The sequence below is a fragment of the Vicugna pacos genome, chromosome 10 (genome assembly GCF_048564905.1).
Source record: "Vicugna pacos chromosome 10, VicPac4, whole genome shotgun sequence".
NCBI lineage: Eukaryota > Metazoa > Chordata > Mammalia > Artiodactyla > Camelidae > Vicugna > Vicugna pacos.
The window spans coordinates 53,411,612-53,438,394 of NC_132996.1; the positions used below are offsets into that span (position 1 = coordinate 53,411,612).

At 37.8% G+C, this 26,783-nt stretch overlaps 1 long non-coding RNA gene across 3 annotated transcripts in view; it reads left to right on the forward strand.

The window, feature by feature from the left end:
• LOC140698766 (uncharacterized) overlaps window positions 1-26,783 on the forward strand; it is a 472,809-nt gene that overhangs the window by 276,201 nt on the left and 169,825 nt on the right. For 2 of the 3 annotated variants that reach the window (XR_012076682.1, XR_012076681.1), the window contains exon 3: window positions 23,343-23,423. The exons of the other annotated variant lie outside the window; for it this stretch is intronic. This is a non-coding gene — a long non-coding RNA (uncharacterized lncRNA). The remainder of the gene's footprint in view (window positions 1-23,342; window positions 23,424-26,783) is intronic. 3 annotated transcript variants of the gene reach the window in all.

Below are 26,783 nucleotides of genomic sequence, written 5' to 3' on the forward strand. Positions count from 1 at the left end.
ATGACAGATTCATGAATCCTATGTTAGATTCCCCCACTGTCTCTCTCTATATATAGACAGACAGACAGATGGATAGATAGGTAGGTAGGTAGGCAGGTAGATAGATAGACAGACAGACAGACAGATATATAATGCTGCAAACTAGGTACTTATGTTAAAATCTATTTTAGCATACATAAATATAATGTTAAAAATTTATTCAGAATTTGCATTTCTTGCTGAACCTCCCTGTAACATCTACAACACATTTTAAAAGTCCCAGCATCCTAGTTCTCAGGGTTTCCAGTCGATACTCTTCAGCTCCTGATGTATGTATAGGTAGCTTCCTTTAGAGGGTTTTGATAAGAATAACCTGGGCTCAGTTCACTGTATGTTACATAACATTTTCTCTGGGTAATTTCAATGAAATAGAAAACATTGATATGACTCCGACTTGCTTGTTTCAAGAAGTGGGGAAGCTGACCTGTAAAATTAGTGTATGTGCCGCTGCAGTGGTGGAACGACAGATCTGTTTCCATCTCTGAAACGTGCAGACGATAGCCAACGCCTGTGTAACTCATGGAATTTGTTATTGAGGAGCAGTGCAGTTGTGCCCAGGTGATCCTAAGTTATAATCAGTAATGCTTTAAACCACGGGATGAGGAGCAGTAGCATCAGTCATATTTGGATTCACATGGATGGAAGCTGGAGAACTGAAAGAACTGTCAGTTACAGCAGGAGACAATAAAGGCAGGTGTGCTGCCTGTTACATTTCAGAGCATGTGTGACCCAGGTATTACTGAGTGACAGTGCACATTAACAAGCCACCCCTACTCACCCTAGGCACTTCTTTGTCTCTTTTGATTTCCTCACTTTTGTCATGTCTCCAAGTGTTTGTTTGGCATTTATTTCACCCAACTGAGAATAATCAGGATAAAGATGTTTCTGATCATTGTTTTAAACTGTACGACCCTTAACCTAAGTGGTTCACACTCTTTTGAGCTTTAAAACAGAATAGTCTGGTTTTATAATGTTTCCCCTTTTATGGAAGATACAAGGTTAGGGATACAGTTCTAGCATCAAAATACTTAAAAGAATATTGATAAAAATAAAGAGACACAAAAATACCTTGAACCCAGGTAAGATCTTAAATGTGCTGTAACACAGGTAAGGAAAATTGTTATGGAAGTTCAGAAAATAACTTTTTTTCAGCTAGGAAAATCAATGAAAGCTTTTGCATGGATGAGGTATTACTTAGTCTGAATCTTGAAGGTTGAGTTGTATCTGAACAATTGACGATAACAGGGTGGCTGTAATGATACTCCGATTAGAGAGAACAGTCTGAGCAAGTTATAGAAGCTGGACAACACAGGGTGTGCTTTGAAAAACAGTATCATCTGAGTGTAACACAGAGCAAGACTGTAAGCAATCTATAGTCATTCTATACACTGGATATCATGGTGTGGTGAAGAGATCAGTAAGTCTGGAGTCATGAGGAATTGTTCGAAGTGTGGTTTTACCCCTTATTAGTTGGAGTCAAGAAGGATAATTTTGGTGAGCTTAATTTTTTCCAGAAAGACATTAAAATGGATATTTATAATTACCCTAGGCATTTTTAGTTAAAATATTCTACGATTGGAAAATTACAGCCATAATTAATGGGGCACTAGTGACCTAAGAATAACGTAGAGAAGAGGTATTTGGAAAATTATGAAGGTAGAATAAATATATGATCCCTGCTGGGTTTTGCAGAAAGTGTTGAAAGAAATAGCAGAAGTGACTGTAGCTTAGAAATTGGCAGATTAGTGAATGGTCCTGTATTAATAGCAACAGAATGAATGGTAGGAGGAAAACTGAATGAGAATTAGTAGTTTTTTTTCAGAGTAGTGACCGTCTTCATCTTTTTATCTTTAGATCCTAGTAGTGCCTGAACCCATGCTGTGCTCTCATTATGTATTCTATTCTATCATTTCCAGTCTCAAAGAATATTCTTTTATAGGTTTGCACAATTCAATGCATAGTTAGAGTAAGCACTTTCCTGTTTCGCTTTAATAACATTTATATGTGTGACTACAAGAGTAATGTAGATTCACTGACAAACTTAAAACACACAGGAATTCTAAGAAGAAAATAAAAAACACAATTTCACAAGCCAGAAATACCAGCTGCTAAAATTTTAGTGCATAACTTTACCATTGTTTTTTATCAGTTCATATGCTTTCTTCAAAGGCCTCTGGCAAGGCCATTACCTAGAAATATGTGTTGGGGGAGGATGCTCTTTAAGTCAAGCCTAAGTGGTGTCAACACTGTTTTCATTAAAGGATAAACGCTGACAATGTTCTTCTAGGGTTTTAGCTTTAGAAGGATTTCTTTAGTTCAGGTACAAGGGAAAGTCAGAAAGCTCTGTTTTGCAAGATGTTATTGGACATCTCCTGTTTTATCCATGTTTCTTTTGTTGCCATTCTTATACATAAGATGTGATAATAGGCCAATGACACTGCCTCCATTAACTAGAGTTGGTTCCAAGACCGCAGGATAATACCAGCAGGGCTCACAGGATAATACCCAACACCTAAGTGAACTAGACAGATTGAATTTGCAGGTTGCTTTTGCAGTGTTTGCTGTCTGTTCTATGTTTTGAAAAGCCAGGGAAGATAATTCAAAGTCAAAGTAGCAAGTAATGGAACCAGTGCTGTTGCCAGTGAATAAACAGTGCCATCCACATCCCGTCCAGTACATGTGTGGTGATTACACTGTGCCCACACTTAAGATCTGAAGTCTTAGTGTTGCAGTGAATCATTGATTTATTTGGTGGGAGATTGTCACAGCAGCTTAAAATAATGTAGGCTTTAAGAGTGCAGTTTCTAGGTGTTGGTGGAAGAGTACAAACTTAAGATGAATAAGTTCTGGGGATTCAATGTACAGCAAAGGGTTTAAAGTTAATACCATATTATACACTTGAAAGTTGCCAAGAAAGTAGATCTTAAATGTTCTCACACAAAAAGGAAATGGCAATTATGTGATGTGGTGCGGGTGTTAGCCAAAGCTATGGAGGTAATCATTTTGCAATGTATACATATATAAAATTAACATTTTCTATACCTTAAGCTTACACAAGGTGATATGTCAATTATATCTCAATAAAGCTGGAAAAATTTTTTTCCACATAGTTTCTAGGGTAACTGCCCAAGTTGGAATCCCTGCTCTGACAATTGTAGAATTTTGTGCAAGCTACCCTCTCTATTTTCTTGGCTTCAATTGTAAAATTAGTATAATAATAGTACCTTTTTCATAGAACTGTGTGAGGTTAAACTCAGATAGTGCATGCAAAAGGCCTAACCACATCAGATGCATATACTTTTTGAACAAGTTTTAGCAACTGTTTTAATTATTCAGAATGCCTTGTCTGTGGAGAGTACGTAACTACATGACAAACATCACAGTCCATCCAAATCAATAATCTGTGCAACTGAGACGGGAAGCCTCAAAAATCTTATTCTTTCTACTCTCCATAGTGGGCTAATTGTGCTCTTTAAGGTAGATGTGGAAAGGACTTAAAACCAGGACCCTTGAGGAAGGGCTGATGAAACTGGAATTATTTTACCTAATAAAGAGGAAGTTGAATATCTTCTGAAGCACAGGTTGGAATCCTGCCTCTGCTGTTTCCCAGGTGTAACATTGACAAAACACTCAGTCTGATCTCAGCTGCCTCACCTTCTGTGCCTTAGACGCCTAAGGTAGGATAGATATGTAAAAGAGCTTGGTTAACCCTGCTATACAAAAGTACAGAGGAGCCGTTGTATGTTACTACTAAAGGCTATTTGCCTAAATGAACACAATCATGGATTATTTCTATCAGAGGGACGTGGAGGTTCATCAGTCCAGCCATCTTTCCAAAGCTTGAATCCACTCTGCAGCTCTGCTTCCCTTCCCTATGTGGTCATTTGTCTATTAATTGAATTGGTTCAACAAATGTAACTTTTAACACCCGCCATGTTCTAGGCAATGTGCTAGTCATTAGGAACATAAAGACAAAACTGTATTCATTTGTTAGTACTTTGCCTTACTTTTTCAGGAAGGGTTTAAAGTGACTCAAAACCAAGTGAAACATATAATTATTTGCCTTGACTTTAATATGTCTTTGATAAGGCTTTCATTAAATCTAGAGATAACCTCTTCCATCTTTGAACTTTTGTGATTATGAAGATGTTCTTCTTCACCTCTGCTTGTGACTTCTAATTATTGGTACTGTTGTTACTCTTGGGGCCAGGCTAAGTGTGTTGAAGCTTTTTCACATCTCAATCTTTCAGTTCTTTAATGCTTGAAGATAGCTCTTCTGCTGCTTGAATTTCTCCTCTAGACTAAACTATCTCTGTTCCTTCAATATTTTCATAAAATGAAGTCAGGTCTTTTTACAATCCTGGTGGCTATTTTTTAACTGATGATTTTGCCTTCTTAGAGCACCTCAGTTCCGTTAAGCCATCAACTCTGCTCCTGAGTAACATGCCATATATCCAGCCCACTCCTTCTCTAAACCTTTTACAGTTTATTTTCTTCTAGTTCCATCTGTTTCTGCAGAGCCTTCTCCATCCTGACTTTAAAATGTGGTAAGCTTACAACTTTCCTATAAAATTCCCTTAACTTCTGCTCTCCAGTTAAGTTGCCACTGTTGATCAAGAATTTAGTCTGGACTACAGTTTCCCTAGTAACTATGTTCTCGAATAGAAATTGTCTGTAAGGAACGTCAGAAAATTAACAGATACTTGGATTTTTCATCAGCAGTGAAGAGAAAAAAATAAATATGCTAAAAATGGATTGTTGGTGGTAGGGCATATTTTGGATATATAACATTGAGGATAATTTAAGAGAGACTAGTATTATGGTTTCCAATACAATGACTCTAAATGCCTCTATCAGCCAACGAACACAAAGCCAGGAGAATATGAGAGAATGCAGTGAGTGGTTTACATGTATTTTCTTCATAGAAGATGTGAAAATTACTTAATGGCTCTGTGGATTCCAGATGATTTAGATCCTACCATCCCTGGAAGCTTCATTTATTTGTGATAGATTTCTGAGTGTTATCAGTATTTCAAACAGTAGCTACATGGAGCAAGAATGCAAAATAAATTTTTCTTTTATTAATCACTGTCTCAATTATAAGAAATTTCAGTTGAATAAAATAAATTTTTTTTTTAATTTAAGTGAAGGGCTTGGTTTTAGTTCCAGCATGTCAGGAACTAAAAGCCATTGCTCTCGTCCTTCCTACAAGGAAAGGCTGGACAAACTGAAAGTCAATAACTTCTGTGGACCCGTTAGAGGACTGAGATTGCAGAGCATTCCATCACCCCAAAACCTAAAGAAAGACATGAATCCAGAGAGCCATAACTGAGATCTGAGATCTGATTCCCTAGGGCAGAAGCTGCCAAGCCTAAACTGAGAGGAACATACAAGTGATAATTTTAAGGAACTGCTGAAGGTTGAGTGTGCACTCATGTGACAAGGAGAAAGTCCTGGGGCCTCAATCCTGGAAGGGGGGCACACCTTCATGGACTTTCCTTCAGGGAACCCTACCAGGATCTCATGGTGAATCTGAGAAAGATCCCTTCATGGCTGTGGAATGGGAGGGGGAAGATGAACCGTTCTGAAATCATCCTGGAGCATTTTACAAAACAAAGACCTAGTCCTCAAGGGAAACACGTGACCGCAAACGTTCTCCCTTTAGGGTAAGAGTGTTGCTCCTCCTCCATCCTGCTAGGCCTTCTCATCTCACCTGAGAGTGTTGGGGGGAGCTGTGTTGTTTCACTTTTTCAAGTATTCTAAAACATTTCAACCTTAGAATATGAAACAAAACTTAACATATATAAAAATTACAATTGAAATTGATTTTTGTTCTGTATTATGTCAGTTTAAGGAACAAGAAAGAAAGAAGTATACAAGATATTATGAAGAGATACATGTTCAGAAAAAAAAAAACACATAGGGTAGCACAAGAGACGGTGACAAAGAGAATCAAGGAGAAGATCTGACATTTGAGTAATAATTCCAGCATTTCTATTAACGTCATTTGGAGCAGGTTCAATTCTTTGTCTTATTTTTTTTATCTGTAGAATAGTTAAAATAATACCTACCTCATGGTGGTATTAGGAAAATTAAATGCCTAATGTTTTTAAGGTGCCAATCATGGTGCGAGGCACCTAGAAAGTTTTGAACAAGTGGTAGCTATGACTTTGTATGTGTACTTTGTATGTTACACAGTCACATACAAAGACAAATAAAGTTGTTTGGAAAGAAAACGAAACCTTCACTGCCTGACATCTTCAGTTTTGTAGCTGCTTTGAATTTTGTGTCAAAAGTCTTTTAAACTCAAGTTACCCTTCTTTCAATCCCAGGCATAAATTAGATGATCAGCTCTTAACAGTTACCCTGAAAGTGAGGATAAGAGTAAGCAGGTCTCAATTCCAGGAGATCAGAACAACCTTTCCCATGTTTAACTCATGCATTTAACTGGCAGTCTAGTATAAAACCCGAACTGTATGATCTGTATGTTTTCCATCCAGTAATTCACGTTTTTATTTGTATTAGCTAATTTGATCAGTTATTTTTGGCTGTGTTAAGAGAAATTGTATATTCAGTTTTTACTACGTATTTCTGTAGGAAAGTTAAGTTAAACAAAAGTACCACAATACAATATCGAATTTGCACTTCAAATTGAACTTCCCGTTGCAGAATTAATAGGATAGAACCCAAGGGTAACAAAGAAGAAAAAAGAAATACTACAGCTCACTCCTTCTGGTCCAGACCTACAGATGCAACAGCCTCGGGCACTGAGGGATGTCAGCAGTATTTCTGCAGAAACTTCAGTTAACAGCTACCCCAAGAGTCTGAATCTGTTATGAATATGAGCCTTGTGTCAAAAAGTAAAGGTCACAAGTTGCTTCCTCCTCCTGGCATAGAAAGACCTGGTGGAGGGGAGATGAGGTTTGGGGAAGCATGTTTTCTTAACATGGAAAGCAACCTGTTCCTTTGCAATTATCAGGTATTTTTGGATGGCAGATGGAAATTTACTAAAAGAAATGTGGAAATTTTTATTGAAAACAGCCTCTGTAGTTTTAAACTAAAACTTCTTTTTTGAGGGGGGAGAAGGGGCACCTTCTTCCTCGGTTCATTTGGCATCAAATTAAATCCATATTTTCATGCTGTGAGGCTGGGATAGTGCCATCAACTAAATTAGCTGGAAAATTTGGCAACTCCCTAGTTCAGCCCATCAGAGTCGAGAAGGTTGCCTATCTCTATTGAATAGCTTGAGTGGAGCCCTTTAAAAATTCTTTTTTAGAAAATGGAAATAATCCAAACCATCCGCCACAGCCCAGTGGATGACATTCTGTTTTACTCAGTTGTTGAAATATGATGTATCCATTTAAAGTAATATTAAACTTTCACATTCATGCTCATTATAATAAAAGTCTAAGGATCAGATACAGAAGTGTATATATGTATGAATTTACATAAAACATCTTTTAAACAAACATTCAAAAATTTGCATGAAAAAAATTGGAAGGATATACACCAAAATGCTGACCTTTCTTGGTAATGGGGATATGGGTTTTTCGTCCTTTCCTCTACTCGTTTGAATTTTGCAAACTTTCTGTTATGTACCTGCAACATTTCTAAAAGAAAAAAGAAGTTCCTTCTTAAAAATGTTGATTTAACAAACGTTAACTGAATGTGCATGGGTGCCAGCCAGGGCCTGTGCTAGGTACAGGGAGGACTGGAATGCAGATCGTGCCCTGGAGGGGCTCACAGCCTGAAAAGAAGGCAGTGAAACAAATAATAAAGACACTGAATGGATGCAATGCGTTCATGAAACATACGCGGTTACAGAGACAGTCCAGAGGAAAGGGTGATCTGCTGGGAGAGAGGGAAAGATCAAGAAAGCTGTTTTTCTTACTCTCTTATTAATTTAATAACTGAGCAACACGTAGTATGTGCCAGGTCTTGTTTTGGAAGAATGTCCATCAAACGAGAGGGAATGAGGCCCTGTGTCAAGTGCTCCCGATCCATGTGGAGGCCCCTGGGGATTTGACTCCTCAGGTTCAGGGCCGTGATGGGGTGAAAGCTGAAATCAACGGTGCGTTAAGAGTGAATGGGAGAGTAATAGCTGGGAGGGCGAGTGTAGACATTCCCCTTCAAATAGCAAAGAGATATTTCCCCTTCAGCGCCTCCTGAAGTGTTGCTGAGAAATCATGCAGTATCTTGTGAGGTACAGAAAAAACTTAAAAACAGGAGAAATTACTGTATGTTTAAATATGACTGGGAATATTCCAGTAGACTGAAAACTTGATGATAAAGGAGAGACCGGGAAAATTGCCAGATGTCCTGGAGTGAGTGAGTTAGTGGGAGCTTGTACATAAGTGGAGGCATCAATTTGCAATAAGAGCATGGATGGTTCATCTGCGGGTTGGGTGGGAGGAGAGACTGTGGGAGTTCAGATATTCATAGGTGCTTTGATGGAGTGGCAGGAGTATGTGAAATTGGTGTTCTGATGGATTCCATTTTTTTTTCAGCCAAGTGGGAAGCAAGGTTATCAGCTGAGAATGATGCTGGGAGAGGAGGTGTTGAGGATTTGAGGAGACAGGAGAATGTATTAAATCAGAGAGTGAGAGAGTGACTGGACTAGGGAAAATAGCGTACAGTGGTCCCTGGGTATCTGCGGGGTATCAGTTCCAGGACTCCCATGGATGCGGAAATCCAAGGATGCTCAAGCTCAAGTCCCTGGTGTGTTTCCACATACCTACATACATCCTTCCGAATACTTTAAATCATCTCTAGATTATTTATAATACCTCATATGATATAAATATTATGCAAATAGTTGTAAATACAATGTGAATGCTAGATAAATAGTTACCAGTGCCCAGCAGCAAAGTCAAGCTTTGTTTTTTGGAACTTTCTGGAATTTTAAACACATGTATCTTTGGTCTGCAGTTAGTTGGATCCAAAGATGCAGAACCTGCAGAAACGCAGGACCAGCTGTAATTGCCAGGCAGCATCAGATGCCCTGCTGAGGTTCACTGTCGTTAAGTTCAAGAGAGACCGGTCTGTGTGGTGGAGTGCTTCACCAGACTCACTTCTATAGCCTCATTCAGCTACGTGGGCATTGTTGGGGAGTAGACAGGGATTAACAAGGTTGTTGCTTTGCCAAGAATTCATGCTGAAATGAGAAGGGCAGAGGAGTGCACGCAGATGGGTGAGGAGAATGATTAGTCATCAGGTGGAAACTGGACAAGGACGTCAACTTGCCAGTTCAGGCTACCTCACAGGCTTCTGGGGAAGGGTGACAGGGACCTTCATGTATCCCTGTGTGTATGTGCATGCTACGGTGCAAATGTCCTCGTGTGCAAATGAGCAAGAGAAAAAGTGACAGATTTCTTGTTCTGTGGTTACTAACATTATTAATCATTTGGCTAGTCTCCTCTTCCAAGGTCTAGTCTTTGGAGACTGTGATGGCCTTGCTGGTGCTTCAGCTGTGTCCCTCTGTGTCATTTCAGGTAGGAAGGAAGCAGACCCAGGTTTCCTTTAGGAAACATGTATACTTACCACTCAGCTGGCTCAGCTGATGGCTGTAATCTGGTCAAAAGTAGAATGTAAATAACCTTTTCAGCTCAATAGAAGTTTTAGGGGCCTATCTCAGGTGTGTTTACTGTTCTTAATTATATTGAACAGGCAGTTTCATTTTGCAAGAAGTTTACTTTAAAATAAAAAAATAATATACAATTCTTATTGGAGAAAATGGACATCTTGCATTTTCTCTGAATTACTTCAAGGTCTTTCATACTTTAAATTATCTGAGCTTGAATTAACAGCTGATTCTAAAGAAGAAAAAACAAACACAGGGGCAGTGTGAAAACACACACACACAGAATTCCTACTGGAGAGTTGTTAGGTTTTTAAATAAAAGAGAAAATTATGTTGAGGCATTCTACAACATATTTGCTAATTGATGTTTGATGTAGTAGTACCCACAAATTTCTGTAATTGTTGTAGGATGGATAATGAAATCATTAAAAGTAATAGTTTCGATGAATAATTACTACAACAATTTCAAGTGAATGTTATTTTTCTATTACAAATACATATAGGCCATTTAGCATTTTAGAGGATATCAAGTATAAATTACATTGGCTTTTCCTGGCCCCCATGCTTCCATTGGAATCCAAAAGGAGTCCCCAAGTTCCATGTATTCATGATTAAGATTTTCCCTCCCTCTACTCGACCACTGGCAGAAGCGGCCTCTCAGATCTCAGCATTTCCCCATCTTAACCTACTGCCAGTGCCCTAACATTCATAGCCTTGATGAGACCGCCTATCATGAGTCTGTTAGAACTAATCTCATCTCATCTGTAACATTAGCTCTTACAAGATCACCCAACAGCATTTACATTTTTAAATTCAATCTCCAGACATCATTCCTCCTTTCATCTGAACAATCTGCAGTTTTTGATGCAGTTAAGCATTTATTCCTTCTTAGAAAACTTTCTTCACTCAGATTCCAGGATCCTACATTTTCCTTCCCTTGCTTCAACTGGTTTTCCTTTCTTAGTTCTTCTTTACTCATTCATCATTCATGTCTCAAACTTGTGAGCAATAAATTGCCCCAGGGCTCACTCCCTCAATGATCTCATCCAGTCTCATGGTTTTAAATAGCTGGTGAGTCTCAAATGTATTTCTTCAGCTCCTTCAAATCAAGATGTACATATCCAACTACTTGCTTGATAGATTCAGGTTGGCTTCCAATAGGCATCTCAAACTTAGCATGTCTAGAAACAAATCTCTGAAATTTTTTTTCTATTCAATTCCTCCCTCAATTTTGCTAGTCCCCTATTATTCAGTCAAATATAAATACTAATCTAGTGTTGCTGTGAAGGTACTTTGTAGATGTGATTAAGGTTCATAACTAATTAAAGTTAAGTAAGGGAGGTTGTTCTAGATAAATTGAGTGGGCCTGATCCAATCAGTCGGACAACCTTAAAAGTGAAAATGAGCCTTCCTTGATAAAGAAATTCTATCTGTGGGTAGCAGTCTCCTCCTGACAGATCCAGCCAGACCTCCTTGGTAGTCTGCCCTTTAGACTTCAGGCTTGCCCCTATAATCCTTGAAGCCAATTCCTTGCAAACAATCTCAAAATGGATCTCCTGCTGGTTCTGCTTCTCTGGTTGAACCATGACAGAAACAGATTTTGGTACTAGAGTTATTTTAGAGGAAGAAAATCTTAGAGGTGAGTTTTCTGAAGGTGTTCATGTAAATCTGATTAGATCTAGAGACACTTATGATTCTATTTCCAGTGATAAAGAGAGTTTGGTGATCCACGGCAGATGTGGGAATTGAGACGTGCAGACCATTGATACTGGGTACTCCTAACCGAATACCCGTAGAAGGTGATGTTCTGGGTAGCCATACATTAGCTGCCTTAGAACTTTTTAGTCAAACTAAGGAGATTAGTGGGATAGGCTAGGTGCTCCACATTTGCCCTAGGGAGGCTAGCCTTGCTATGACTGAGCAACCTGTGATGGTCCCCCCTTAAGTGTTTGCCTTACAGAGCACTGCTGGTTCTCTCAGGGCTGAGACTCGCCGTGTCTCTTTGCTTCTAGATCTGTAACTAGACCCAGGGCTCAGCAAGCCTGAAAGTGGGAAGTACAAGATGTGACCCATGAAGGTGTTCACTGTTCACCAAAATTACACGATTTTTCCAGTTTATATAGATAGAAACCTGGGGGATATATGTGAAAATGGATCTGAACAGTACGGGGCTATGGTGAAAGGAATATAAAGTTGTGTCAGGCAAACATTTTTGATATGGGCCCGTTAAACAGAGATTATGGATTCAGTGCTTTAGCGCTGCCAGGGATGTCGAGTATGAATGACCTGGGCTTCTCCTGGCCCCAGTGTCTCCTTTTGGCAGTATAATAGGGTCTTTCCTCAAGGGGACCCAGTCTCCCCTTCCTTCAAGGGGTTGTAGGTTGTAAACTAGTTCAAGTCTGGGAATTAATTAAGAAGCCATAGCCCTTCATTTTGGGAATTCAAGTTCAGTAGACCCAGGGCACTTCTGCTTACACAGATCAAGTGAGAATTGAGTAGACTACCTGTAGTATATTTCTTTTCTTGGAACATCATCATAACTAGCCAACATCATGGGTCTCTGGGAGTCAGACTATGCTGATTAGTGCTTTGATCCTGTCTCCCTTACAGTAGCCGTGCCCCCCATTACCATTGGATATTCTGTGTCTCAGCCTCCTCCCTGCCACTCCGGGATTTCATTATCCCCTTTGAGGTTGGGGGTCTTAGTTCTGTGGTATCAGCTCCCACTGTAGGTCCTTTTGGGAAGGCTGGGAGAAAGGCTAAGAGAAAGATTAACTGCCTTGGTAGAGTGCCGAGGAAGGTATCCAAAGGCTTATTATTATTCAAAGGGAGACTGAAATATTAGAACGGATTTATCGTGTAAGACCTGCTCGCCTATCAAGTTGGCTTGTGATCTGAGCTGCTTATCATGCACTAGGTGTTGGCCGACTCACCACGCTCTGCAGCTGAGCATGTAGAGCCATACTGCATTAGCAGATGGAGATGATACATGTGAAATAGGGTTCCAGCAGGCCCTGAAGGCACAGTTAAGTTGGGTGGATTAGCGGCTTAAATGCCCACAGCTCCTACCCCTGCTATGTTGCCTTCTCTCTCCCGGCCTCCACCTTTGGACCCAGCAGGAATTCCCGATGACCAACTGAATGAGGAAGAGAAAATTCGGGCTTGGTTTATGGATGGTTCTACATCAAAAACAGGCGCCCCTGAAAGCGGACAGCTGCAGGACTGCAGCCCCTTCCTGGGACATGACTGAAGCCCGCGGCGAAGAGAAATCCTCCCGCTGGGCTTAACTTCAAGCAGTTCACCGGGATGTTTATTTTTCCTGGAAGGAGAAATAGCTGAAGGTAGACTCTATACCAGTTCATGAGCTGTGGCCACTGGTTCGGCTGGATGGTCAGGGACTCGGAAACAGTATGGTTGGAAAATTGGTGACAAGGGAGTCTGAGGAAGAGGTATGTGACTAGGCCGCCCTGACTGGGAACAGTTGTGAAGATCCTTGAAATATTTGTGTCCTGTGTGAATGTTCACCAGTAAGTGACCTCAGTAAAGGATAATGCTATACAGCAAATGGGTAGGATGACGTGTATGGATACTAGTCTCTTTCTTGACTCCTCTCATTGTCCAGTGAGCTCATGAACAAAGTGGCCCTGGTGGCAGGGATAGGGTTATGCATGGACTCAGCAACTTCCACCTGCTAAATTAAGTGGCTGCAGCCATTGCTGAGTACCTAATTTTCCAGCAGCAGATATCAACCCTACGTCCCCAGTATGGCACCATTCTGGGAGTAGATCAGCCAGCTAACTGGCGGCAGACTGATTACACTGGGCTGCTTCCAGCATGGAAGGGGCAGTGCTTTGTTCTTACTGCAGGGGCACTTATTCTGGACATGGATCCGTTTCCCCTGCACACTTCTGACAAACATATGGAAATTCATTATATACATTCAGAGTAGAACACACTTCTTTCCCAAAGCATGCAATATTTATGTTCAGTAAGTCATTTGAAGGAATTGTCAGAGATTTGGAAGATGGCAGAAGGTTTATATCAGAATGAAAGTATTCAGGGAGAATTTATAAAGAAATGTGGTTTGAACTGTCTTTAACATCAGTTAGTCCCATTTGGAAAGACGGAGAAAAGGAATCTGATTATTTCACACCAGTCTCATAGCATAAATGAAAGCTGGAGTGCAGACTTCATTTGAGGGGTGCGGAACAGACCTTGTGGCCCAGCTAGAGAATACCTGGAATGTTCTTCAGCATTTAGATTTTATCCTGTAAGAAAGAGGAAGTTTACTGATAGCTTAGAAGCTGGAACTGACTGGATCAACATAAAATTTTACAGCATATTGCTTACAGGGTAGATTGGAGAAGAAATCATTTTCAAGTACAGAAACGAGGTGCTCTGTTAATATACTATTTCAGATGTGAGGGAATGAACCCTGATACAGTAGTAAGAATACTGGACCGAAATAAAGGATGTATTTAACAATGATTTCAAAGAACAAAATGAAAGGACTTTTAAATAGATTGCATAGTATGCATGTTTTGTGGTGTGTGTGTGTGTGTGTGTGTGTGTATTATGGCAATAATGAAGGTAAGGTTTATATATTTGTGTGTGTGTGTGTAGTTTGTAGAGTTGAAAAGATAAAAGAGAAAGCAAAGATAACACTATTATTTTTTATGTTGCATAACTGAGAGATGACAGTATTTCCAGTAACACGAACAGAGGGAGAGAAAAAAATTACATCTCATTTCAAATTAATACCTAACACTCAACTATGAAAGTGAACTGTGTGTCAGGCACTGTTCTAAGCATATATTATGTAGTGTCTTATTTAATTTGTACATAAATCTGATTGTAGGAGCCACTCTTCTTTCCTAATTTATAGATGAAAGGATGAAAAAAAAAAAGAAAAAAAAACCTGAGGCACAAAGGGGCCAAGAAACACATATTTGAGGTCAATGGAAGCATTTGAGAGGAAATAGTAAGTATTGGATGAATTTTTGGAAGCAAGAGAAATGAAGGAGATAGACATATCCAAGTTGTGTTTCAAGTTATTTGTATAGATTTCTGAAGTTGGCATGCTGGGTTGAGGCCCTGGGTGTGCAAAGAAGGTCACTGAGATCATTTCTTTTTTTTTTTTTAACACTTTTTATTGATTTATAATCATTTTACAATGTTGTGTCAAATTCCAGTGTTCAGCACAATTTTTCAGTCATTCATGGACATATACACACTCATCTGAGCTCATTTCTTTTTAAGTACTGGGGTCCAGACCAAGATAGAGAAAGTGGCATGTCTCTAGCCAACTTCAAGTGATGTTCTTAATTATGATATTATTGATCTTCTGTATGAAAGCCTTGGGGCAGAAGCAAAATTAAAATTAACCACCTCAAACATTAAAATCAATGAGCAAAAACATGTGAAAACTCTCAGTAATAACTCCTAGAAATCACCGTCTCCTGGCCTAATGCACTACATACTCACAGGTTAAAAAAAGGGGGCCTTTACACATAGGTCTAATTGTTCATACATTTCAAAGCTACAGTTCACTTTATATGTGTACCATAAAAATATTTGTAAGTAACGTTTAGTTAAGAGCCTCAAATTATTGACCTTTCTGTGAGTGGACGATTTGGAATGTCAAAGAGATGTGACGTTCCCCCAAGTGCATTCTATGAAACCTAATTTAGTAAGTGTGCCATATACCTCCTAGCAGTGCTGTGGTCAGACAGGTAGGGAAGTGGTGGCTACGCAAACTTATGTTACTTTCTTTACTGCAGCATGGAAAACTATTAATGTACTAGTGTAAAATGTGAATCAGTAAATCAGAGATAGAGTATGCAATATTTCCAAAGCTGATTTCTCCACCAAGATCTTTTTGTGAGTGTCATCCTAATGAACTTGTGTTAAACAAATAATGTTTTGGGAAACACTGATACAAATTTCCTATAATGTAAGAAGTATATTATAATTAATTACACATGTAATTATGTATCTTATATGTATATACTATGATATATATGTATATTATAAGATTATCACATATTACATATATATCTTATAATATACATTAGTATGTTGTATAGTATTCACTCTTCAATATATAATATATAATCCTCTCTTCTAATATATAATAATGAGATATTGTTTATGTGTATAATTGACATTATGAGTATAAATTATAGAATATACAGAAAATTATAAAGAAGATAGTAAAACATCTCTAATCTTCCCATCAACAGATGATTACAATTTTCATTTTACATATTTCCTTTTTTGTTGAGATTATACTGTATATTCATACTTTTGTTCCATTCTTTTTTCACTAAACATTAGCATAACTTTCTTATTCAATCAAAATAGATCTTGAATATATGGATAAATTTTGACTTATTCTGGTCTCTGGAGGTTTGCCAACAGGTACAATGAAGAGGAGACTGGGTGTATTATTAGGAGACCCAAGTTCAATTTCAATCTTTGCTGCTAACCATGACTTAGTCACTTAACATATTTGGGTCAGAGTTTTTTCTCATTTCTTTCCTGAGGTAATTGCACCAGATGATTGCTCAGGTCACAACCAGCTGCTAGATACTATTATCCTATGATTTCCTCATATTACACCAGACCACAGGAGTGTCTGAATTACTTGGCATTAGAAAGTTACTAGCTTTTTGTGAACTCTTTGCATAGTACTGTGGCTTTATCTCATGATAACGCATAAGCAACTACCTACCAATATTAATTAGAAGAAAGGCACTATTGCCTATGAACTCTTGTCGTTTCCACCATAAACTGAAAACTGCAGGAAATTTTACATTAACTGAAGAATATCAGTTTATGCATTCAGCTTTAAAAGATCTTAATTCTAAGAATTAAAAGTAGGTGTCTTATTAATAAAATAGTCTTCTCTTTGCTCTCATAGTGTAATGGATAATTGATTACACATGCACATTTTCCCTGAGATGTAGATGTATTTGAAATGATTTAGAGCATATGCTGTTTTCTGCCAAATGTTGGTCATATTGCTAAATCTTTGACTGATCCCTTTTGGCAAACCAGGGACTGGTTTTTAGGAAAAGTAAAACGCTGCCATCTTTGTCCAGGCCCTCCTTCCCCTGAGGCCCTTACCCCCACCCTGAAAAAAAAGACTTGGTTTTATTTGTGATTAGAGGCCATGTCAACCAGAAATTTTATTTTATTTTTCATAGTTAGTTGGATGCCTTAAATCATTATTTCTCTTTCAGTGACCAAAAAAAAAAAAAGTTGCTTTCATTCAGGGTGTTTTTTATATGCTTATATAATCTTCCTGCTGTTCAAACTGGATCAGTAGACCATTTCATTAATTAGAATAACTGTCTTGTGGGACTAATCATTATTACTTTTTTTATTTTGCAGTATCTCCCAGATTATCCCCTGTGAGTCTATACATAAAATAAGATGTTGGTTGATGGGCAGATGGGAACCCGGGGAGTCCTTCCTTCTCTGACTTTAGGACCCTGCCTCACCCCCATCTTGGGAGGCTCTCATTTTACAAAGGTTGGCAGCTTGGGTTAGAGATTGTGGAAAATTACATAGATTTAAGTACAATTTCTGTGACCTTGACTTTAAGTCAGACCTTGACTTGTAAGTGTTTTCAATTTATTCAACAATTTTTATTGAACATTCCTGAAAGGCAAAGATGCAAGGTTAAGAGAGGGGCAGTTCCGAGATCAGTATGGTCTGCTGTGAACAGTTGATGTGCAGCAGTTGAGTTGCTCTTTATGAAGAGAGAGTGGACTCCACCCATACTCTTGTCAAACAGCACTTTCCATTTAAATGAGTGTTTCTTTGCTTCCTGGCCATATTCTTGGTATGTCATGTCCTCCTTATGCAGCTTTTTCAGAATGTCAGTAAGGGACCAAGCAAGGGAGGAGGTTTAAAAAGGAATGGTTTTAAAACAATCCTCTCCTATACCATTTATTCAAAGAATTATGTTTCTACTATAAATAAATCACTGTCTTTTGGATTACATGCCACATCATATTACCTAAAGTGATTATTACCTTAAAGTGATAACCTAAAACAAATATGATAGATAAATCATTATTCCATATAAAAGCTTGTACAAAGCAAAAGAAAATGCTAATGTCCACATAGAAAAAATAAGTTTAAATTGCATTGGCAGATAGTTTATAGAGAATGAAACCCACACAACCAGTTTACACATAAAAATGTTTAGTGTTAACATCATTCAAATAAATTCAATTTGAAACAAAAAAATGCCATTTTCATTAATCAACAATTATCAGTGAGAATTAAAAGTAGGTTTCTTATTAACAAAGATAATCATTGATAAACAAGGTTGGTGAAGTGGACCTCCAGCTGATGGGAGTACAGATGACTATGGATTTTCTGGACTTGGCAATATGTGTTAATAATTGTCTTAAAAACTTCATACTGTTTGACCCTGTAGTTTTGATTCTAGGAATTTTAAATTCAAAAAGCAGAGGGAAAGCTTATAAATAAGTGCATTCATATTTATAGTTGAAAACTATTGAAACCTTCAGCACCCAACTTTAGGGATATGATTAAATAAATTACTTCCATCATTTAAAGTTTTATACTCGTTAAAGATTCATGTTTTAAAGAACACTTAAATATGTATAAAAATGTTCATGATATACTGCTAAATAAGAAATACCAAACTGTGTAGTCAGTATCTTCTCAAATATATACATATGTGTGTATATATATTTACATACATATGTATATATATTCTCCCCCTACACACACATGCTTTCTAAGGTGGGTAAGAATGGGTTTAGGTGGGAAGTGGAGCAGATAGAGAATAACCAGCACATTAACTTATAAACTCCAACATTCTAGACACTAGGCTTCTGTCAGTACAGCCTTAGGACTTCAGTTTCATGAGGGTAGGCACCAGGACCAGTTACATAATTAGTAGGACCCAGTGCAAGGCTCCTGGATCAATAATTGTTGAGCACTTCAGAAAGGGAGCAGCAGGGCACTTCATCAAATATAGGGCCTTTCTGGGCTTTCAAATGCCAGCCCTGTGTAACCGCCTGGTTGCACATCCTAGAAGCTGTCCCTGTCCCCCATGACCACAGTATATCCCCACTTCTAGTATAATGCAAGGAACTCTTAAAGTTGATGCATAATTGGCATACTGTTCATAAAACCTGTGTCTTTTTTTTCACTAAGAACCACTGTTAAAGTGTTTTCTACCTAACCTATGTGGTTGATTGTTTAGACCTAAATGTTTATTTCCACACATATCTCTAATAAATGCAATTGTGTTAGCTAGCATCCACCACCAACCTATCAAATTCCTTTTAGCATTTAATTTTGTCATCTAAGACTTCCTTTTATCATTGTCCCAATGTTCTATTACAGGTAATACAGTCAGAAAGAAACTGCAGAAACTGTCATAAACTATTGTGTATAAAGCTTCAATTTAGTCACTAAAACACATCAAAAAACCTCTTCTTAATATTTTAGGCAGCTGGAGGCATTTATTCTCAATCATTTTTCTGAATGTCTGAGAGTAAGGGATCTGCATGAAGATCATTGGCCTGGTTTGTTTCTAGATATTTAAAGCTCTGAAATACATGTACATGTAGATATGGTAGAAACACATTCCAGATGGGTTCATTAAGGTTTGGGGTCATTATGTCTGAAAATTGTACATATACCTTCAATTATGTTCTTGTTTTGATTTGATTTGACATGATGTGATTTGGTACAACAAACCAGGGATGTTTCAATAGTATCAAATCATCAAGTAGATGATTTCAGGGGTGAAGTTGTCTCAATTGTATCAATTCAGTTGTATCAATTCAGTGGCATCAGTTCAGGGATGGCGTTTTATCAGTTGTATCAGATCATTAAGTAGATGATTTTGGGGTGGAGTTTAGAATTAAAGAGATAGTATTTTATTTCCTCTGAGAGGGCCATGGAAGCTGTTCTGTGTGGTGCAGGTCATCCCAGAGCTATCTTGTGCTACCTGCATCCGTGTGCTATCTGCATGTGTGCCTTCATGTTCTCTTAAACTGGGATCAAGAGAGAAATACAAAGAAATATTTTCAACCAGCCACTTCCTTTTGGAGATGAGGAAACTGTGACCTGGTGAGGCAATATGAATTTCATGTAAATTTAATATATCACAAAATGTTATTTGTCGTTTGATTTTTTTCAACTCCAGAAAATTTCAAATCATTCTCAGCGAGCAAGCCATACAAAACCAGAGAGTGTGTTGGGTGTGGCCCTTGGGCTCTAGTTTGCTGACCTCTGTCATGAAGCATTCTTAAAAATAACTAATTGAATTAAAGAATGAATCATAAATGAATGGCTAAGTGAAAAAGTGAATGAATTGAATGCAATTAATGTTATATAACCTGGATAGTAAATGGATCGTTATTCAAAAATTAAACTTTAATCATATCAGACCTGGTTAATTTTACTTAATTAATATCCTAATTCTAAAACTGTTAAAGGTGCAGATAGTATTTCAAGTAAAGTTCATTTTTGTATTATAAAAATACTGCCTAATTAATATAGAAAATTAGAAACATTTGGAAGAGTAGAAAGATTAAAACACTAGCCCTATTCAGAGATAAGACATTAATTTTGCAACATGTTTTCTTTTATTCTTCATGTATATGTACACATATGATAATTTTATATAATTGTGATCATACTATGCCTGTAATATATCTAATTTATTTTTTTAATATAACATAAACAGTTTACATGTTATTTATAAGGTTTTCTCAAACATCATTATAAATGATGGCCTTTATTTTAATTGACATTCTATTATGTAATGAATTCTTTAGGCCGATTTGTTTCCCTTATTTATATTAAGCATGTAATTATTTTAAAAAATTAAAATTTAGCTCGATGTTCCAGCTTGTTGATCAGAGCACAGGTTTATGTCAAAATCTCTATGGTTCTAAGTTGCTTTAGAACCTCATTCCCTTGAATAGTGCTTTCCTATTTCCTTCTTTTTTTCCCCTTTCTGTCCTAGTCTTCTGTTCTGCCCTCCTTCTGGGCTAATTTACTCGCACATGTATGGAATCTAAGAAGCTTTAGGCTCTGCTCTGACTGCTCAATACTGCACTGATGTACTGGCCTGCGTGGCTCATATCTCTGGAGTGGCCCCTATTCCAACATTATTTCTCTCTACTTTTTGCCTCCAGTCCACTTAAAACTTTGTTCCATTGATAGCTTGATTTAAGCTGGTTGATAAGAGAAAACCATTTGATGAAACAAGCATTTTTGTGAGTGTGTTCCAAGATGCCCCAAGGAAACAGGGCTCCCAGCACTGTCATGGTTCTTCCCTAAGCAACTGGCACCCAAACTGCAAGGTTGCAAGGCTCAGCAGCCTCTCCAGGATTGTGATGTGTCCGGCTGTGCTTGCCTAAGCATGATTCTCAGTTCAGTGCTGAGAAAATGGGAAATCATTTGCTTCCTGCAGCTACAAAATAGCTGTTAGTTCCAGTTTGCAGCAAGTGATGTCTTCCTAAGCCCTTTGTTGTACAGTGACACCCAGCGTGGGGCTCTGCTTTGCTTGAGAGTTCTTTTGCCCCAAGGGTAGGACTAGCCGCTCTTACTAGAAATCTGTCTGTGCAAAACGTCCTTTGATGTGTCCTTCGCCCTGCCCAGCCCAGCATGTTCCAGTCAAGGCAGATGGATGTTTACCCTGTCTGCTTGGCCCTTTGGGGCCCATGTTCCCTCCCCCTTCTGGGCTGGGACAGAGAGCTCAGACTGCCTAAGCCCTTCTCAGCAGAGACAGGCTTACCAAGCAAACTACACATTTTGTCTACAGGGATTGCTACTGCCAGGGTGAGGCTTAGAGTTGCTCGTTCTGGAAGCCACCGATGTCTATATCCTCACCAATTTTTTTTCCCCTTAGTCCAGAAAATCATCTTTTTGAATGAGTGGAGCGAAGAGGGTAGTCACTGCTTTTGTTACTACTATTTCTCCCAAATCATTTGTCTCTGCCTCCAGTCCTCTTTCCCCTAAGGACGTTGACTTTGGAAACCAACTATAGAGTGGCAGCTCTATTCTCTGCTTTCCGCCTCCCTCCCCAAGGCACTGCACAGAGGAAAGAGCAGTGGCTTTAACTGGAGCAGTGCAGGGCGGGGAGAAGAAAACCCACTGTCTGGAGAAAAAGATTGCGGTTCATGTTGCTGAAATATTATCCTCCTACGTTTGTTATTACTCTCCTACTCCTGACTTTGTTTCCCTAACTTACTACCAGTATCCTTAACCTATTAAAAGTAAATTAACACCTTCCAGCATCTGTGGAGCACATGATAAATTGTGCTACTTTAGAGCATTATGCTTTTCAGAGCACTCATATTTATAATCTCAGTTCGGGTTTTTTTTTTTTTTTCCCTATAATGGAAACCTCAGAGGTATTATCTGTTTCCTTAATTTCTTCCAGGTGATGTGGAGAAGGTAAACAGCAAAAGGGTCAGAAACAGCAAAAATGGAAGGTTTTTCCTTTTTTTTTGAAGTCATGCTTTTAATTTTTAAATTTTTTTTTGTGGGGGTGGTAATTAGGTTGGTTGGTTGGTTATTTATTTATTTATTTATTTATTTAATTTATTTTAACGGAGGTGCTGGGGATTGAAGCCAGGACCTCGTGCATGCAAGCACACACTCTGCCACTGAGTTATACCCTTCCCCCCCAGAAGGTTTATTAATCATCACAGCTCAGGATGCTCTGATGCAATGGCTGCTAATTAATCCTATGCTCATTGATTAAGCATTACCGTGTACCAGGTGCCATGCTAGACACATACCCATTTATACCAGAGATTTCATTGCAGTTAGTAAATCTTGAAAATGATAGATCCTATTCTCACAAGCCAATATTTTATTTTTCTCTGAGGATTTCTTGATACCACTTCTCATTTTCCCTCGTGGATCATGAGCATTTTAGGACACACTATCCAGTATAACTTTCTGGTGGTGGAAGTGTTCTGTGTCTGTGCTGTCCACTATATTAGCCACTAGTTACGTATGGCTGCTAAGCACTTCAAAAGTATCCAGGGCCGCTTAGGGGCTGAATTTTTGGCTTTATTTCATTTTAATTGAATTCAATTTAAATTTTCCCTAGCTTTATTGAAATATGATTGACAAATAAAAGTTGTATATATTTAAAGTGTACCTGTTGTTTTGATACATTGTGAAGTGATTACAACATTCAAGCTAATTAACATATCACCTCCCATAGCTATCATTTGTATGTGTGTGTGTGAATACTTAAGATCTACTCTCTCAGCCAATTTCAAGTTATTGTACAGTATTACTAATACAGACACCATGCTGACCATTAGGCTTCCGGAACTTTTTCATCCTGCGTAACTGAAACTTAAATGCTTTATCAACATCTCTCCATCCCATTCCCCAGCCGTATGGCACCCAGTATCTACTCTCTGCTTCTGTGAATTCTACTCTTTGAAGATTCCACATGTAAGTGAAATCATGTAGTATTTGTCTTCCTGTGACTGGCTCATTTCTCTTAGCATAATGTCCTCCACATTCATGTTGTTGCAAATTTACAGATGAAAAGATTGCCATCTTTTTTTTAAAGACTGAATAATATTCCTTTGCATATGTATATACATATAATATATATATAGACTTATATCTATATCACATTTTCTTTAGCTATTGATATTGATACCACATTTTCTTTATCCATTTATCCATAGACCAACATTTATGTTATGTCCACATCCTGGTTATTGTGAATAATGCTGCCACGAATATGGGAGTTCCGATATCTCCTCAAGGTATTGATTTCATTTCCTTTTGTTATATACCCAGAAGTGGGATTGCTGGATCATAGAGTAGTTATGTCTTCAATTTCTTGAGGAAGAAAATCATACTGTTTTTCATAATGGCAGTACCCGTTTACGTCTCCACTGGCAGTATGCAAGGGTTCTGTTTTCTCCATATCCTCACTGACACTTCTTGTCTGTTTGAGAATAGCCATACTAGCGGGTGTGAGACAATAGCTTATGGTGGTTTTGATTTGCATTTCCCTGATGACTTCTGATGTCGAGTACCTTTCATGTATCTCGTGGCCATTTTCAAGTCTTTGGAAAAGTGTCTGTTCAGGACCTCTGTCTGCTTGTTTAAACTGAATTTTTTTCCTAGTGAGTTCTATGAGTTCTTTATATGTTTTGCATATAACTCCTTATCAGATGTATGATTTACAAATACTCTCTTTAATTCCGTAGATTGCCTTTTCATTTTGTTGGTGGTGGTTTTCCTTGCTATACAGAGATTTTCAGTTTGATGTGGTCTCACTTGTTATTTTTGCTTTTACTGCCTTTGCTTTTGGGGTCATACCCAGAAAATCATTGTCAACACTAACATCAAGGGCCTTGACTCCTGTATTTTCTTCTGGGAGTTTTATGGTTTCAGGTCTTACTATCAAATCATTAATCCATTTTTAGCTGATTTTTGTGTATTGTCTACTTCAGTTCTTTTGCATGTGCCTGTCCAGCTTTCCCAACACCATTTATTGAAGAGACTATGCTTTCCCCATTGTATATTCTTAGCTACTTTGATGTAAATTGACCATATACACGTGGGTTTATTTCTCTTCCATTGAACTATGTGTCTGTTTTTAATCCAATATTGTACTGTGCTGATTACTGTAGATTTATAATATAGTTTGAAATCAAAAAGTACAATGCCTCTAGCTGTGTTCTTCTTTCCCAAGATTTCTCTGACTATTTGAGATCTTTTGTGGCTCCATATTAAATTTAGGATAGTTTGTACTATTTATGAGAAAAATGACATTAGATATTTCAGTATTGATTTTGTACCCTTCAAGTTTACTGTATTCATTTATTAGTTCTAACAGTTTTTTGGTGGAGTCTTCAGGGTTCTCTATGTGTAATACAATGTCATCTGCAATAGAGATAGTTTTTCTTTTTCCTTTCTGATTTGGATGCTTTTTATTTATTTTTTTCCTATTGCCCTGGCTACGACTTCCACTACTATGTTGAATAAAAGCAGTGAGAGTGGGCATCCTGCCTTCTTCCTGATCTTAGAGGAAAAGCTTTCAACGTCTCATCTTTGAGTATTATGTTGGCTATGGGCTTGTTTTATATACCATTTATAATGCCGAGGTACATTCCCTCTATACCCAGACTCTTGCGAGTTTTTATCATGAATGGATGTAAGTTTTGTGAGCTGACTTTTCTGCATTTATTTAGATGATCATATGATTTTTACCCTTTATTTTGTTAGTATGTTATATCACATTGATTGATTTGAGGATGCTGAACCATCTTTGCGTCCCTGAAATAAATCTCACTTGATCATGGCATGTGATCCTTTTAATGTATGAACTTAATTTGCTAATATTTTGTTGAGGATTTTCACGTCTATGTTCATCAGAGATATTTGCCTGTAATTTTCTTTTCTTGTGTTGTCCTTGTCTGGTTTTAGTATCAGGGTAATGCTGGCCTTGTAAAATGCGTTTGGATGTATTCCCTCCTCTTCTATTTTTGGAAGAGTTTGAGAAAGATTGGTATTAATTCTTCTTTGAATGTTTGGTAGAATACACCAGTGAATCCATCTAGTCTTAGCTTTTGTTAATTGGGAGACTGAGTGCTGATTCAACCTCTTTACTAGTAATTGGTCTGTTCAAAATTTCTGTTTCTTCATGACTAAGTCTCAGTGGGTTGTATGCTTCTAGGTGAACTATTTCTTAGTTTGCTATGGCCTAGTGGGTCTCATGGGTGCAAGCCTTTTTGACTTTCAAAGCTCAATGTTTTGGGTGCCCATCTGTCACGTACAGAAGTCTTAAAAGTCAGGCGCTCATCTCTCAGATATAGAAGTCTTAAAAGTCAAGGCTCAATATGTGGGGTCCAAACCCTTCACTCCTCAGGGATAAGCTGGGTGTTGTGAGTTCTCCCTCCTGGTTGTGTGGCACTGTGCTGGGGTGAAACTTATGGCAAGACTGTGTCTCAGCCTCTCCTACCTGTTTCAGTATGGTTTTTTTCCTCATTTGCTTGATGTGTATGAATTGCTCAGCTAGTTTTTGGTTTCTTTCAGAGGGAATTGTTCTGTATGAATCTGTAGATTTGATATATCTGTGTTGGAGGGGAGTTCAAGAGTTTCCTATGTTGCCATCTTGAACTGGTACCCCCTGATTTTTATATGTGGTATGAGATTAGGGTCCAATTTGAACTCTTCTGCTTATGGATATCTAGTTTTCTCACAGTTTATTAAAGTGATTATCCTTTCCCTATTGTGTGTTCTTGGTGTCATTGTTGAAAATCAGTTGAACCTATATGCATGTATTTATTTCTAGACTCTATATTCTATTTAATTGGTGTATATGCATGTTTTTTAATGCTAGTATCATGCCATTTTGATTACTACAGCTCTGTGGTATATTTTAAAATCTAGCAATGTATTGCCTCCGGTTTTGTTCTCCTTTCTCAAGATTGCATTGGCTGTTAGGTGTCTCAGGCAGTTCTATATGGATTTTTGGATTGTTTTTCTATTTCTGTGAAACATTTCACTGGGATTTTGATAGGGATTTCAGTGAATCTATAGATAGGTTTCTTTCTAACATCAGGAACAAGACAATTATGTCACTTCTGTTCAACATAATACAGGAAATCTCAGCTGGAACAATTATGCAAGAAAAATAAATAAAAGGAATTCAAACCAGAAATGAAGAAGTAGAATTGTCTCTGTATATGAATATATATATATATATATCTCCCTAAAGACTCCAAGACTCCATCAAAAAACAGTTAGAACTAATAAATTCAGTATAGTTGAAGGAAACAAAATCAACAGACTCAAATCAATAGCATTTCTATATGCTACCTACAAATGATCTGAAAGAGGAATTAAGTGATCTCATTTATAATAATGACAATAACAATAAAATAGAAGTAAGTTTAACCAAGGAGGTGAAAAACGTGTACATGGAAACTATAAAATATTTATAAAGATACTGAAGAAGACACAAATAAATGGCAAGATAGCTTATGTTCATAGATTGAAAGAATTAATATTGTTAAAATGTCCATCCTACCAAAAGGGATACATTTGAATTTAAATTTAAATAATCACATGTGGTTAGTGGATACCATATTGGGCACACAATTTAACATCTT